General features: G+C 35.9%; 1 long non-coding RNA gene across 1 annotated transcript in view; it reads left to right on the top strand.

The window, feature by feature from the left end:
- The window catches only part of LOC118159796, a 2,484-nt gene extending 2,169 nt beyond the window's left edge, over positions 1-315 (top strand). The window contains exons 2-3 of the long non-coding RNA XR_004747247.1: positions 104-107; positions 305-315. This is a non-coding gene — a long non-coding RNA (uncharacterized LOC118159796). The remainder of the gene's footprint in view (positions 1-103; positions 108-304) is intronic.
- The last annotated feature ends 167 nt before the right edge of the window (positions 316-482 follow it).

Below are 482 nucleotides of genomic sequence, written 5' to 3'. Positions count from 1 at the left end.
TTTTTTTTTTTTTTTTTTTTTTTGCATGTATACCTGGCTAATTCCAGAAAGCAGCAAGATCTGAGCACAAGGAGCAAGATGCGCTATTTGAAGAAGCTATCAGGTTGGTGCTGTCAGATAACAGGGTACAATTTCAGTGCTATTTTGTGAGTGTAAAGTTAGGAGTTAGGATCTTTTTTAATGTATTTTTTTTTTCAATTCAGACATTGGGTCATTCAATTTCTGTGTGTCTACTGCATTGTCATTTCTGTGTCTCAGGTAGAGTAAGTGGCAGGGAGAAGTAACGGCTGCAGAAAGAGGCAAGTGAAGATCAGAGTTTTTGAGAAGGAAGAGGAAAATACACTATTTCTTAGCAGTTGTGACTTTTTTTGTTTGCACAAAGTAAAATATAACTTGCATTTTTTGTCTCTAATAAGCCATAGTTGTATTCTCATCCCACGCTTAATTTGAAAGGCACACAGGCTGAAGGAATCTTGAAAAAA

This window comes from Oxyura jamaicensis, unplaced genomic scaffold (assembly GCF_011077185.1).
Source record: "Oxyura jamaicensis isolate SHBP4307 breed ruddy duck unplaced genomic scaffold, BPBGC_Ojam_1.0 oxyUn_random_OJ72044, whole genome shotgun sequence".
NCBI classification, from domain to species: domain Eukaryota; kingdom Metazoa; phylum Chordata; class Aves; order Anseriformes; family Anatidae; genus Oxyura; species Oxyura jamaicensis.
This window is presented reverse-complemented; position numbering and strand designations above follow the sequence as displayed.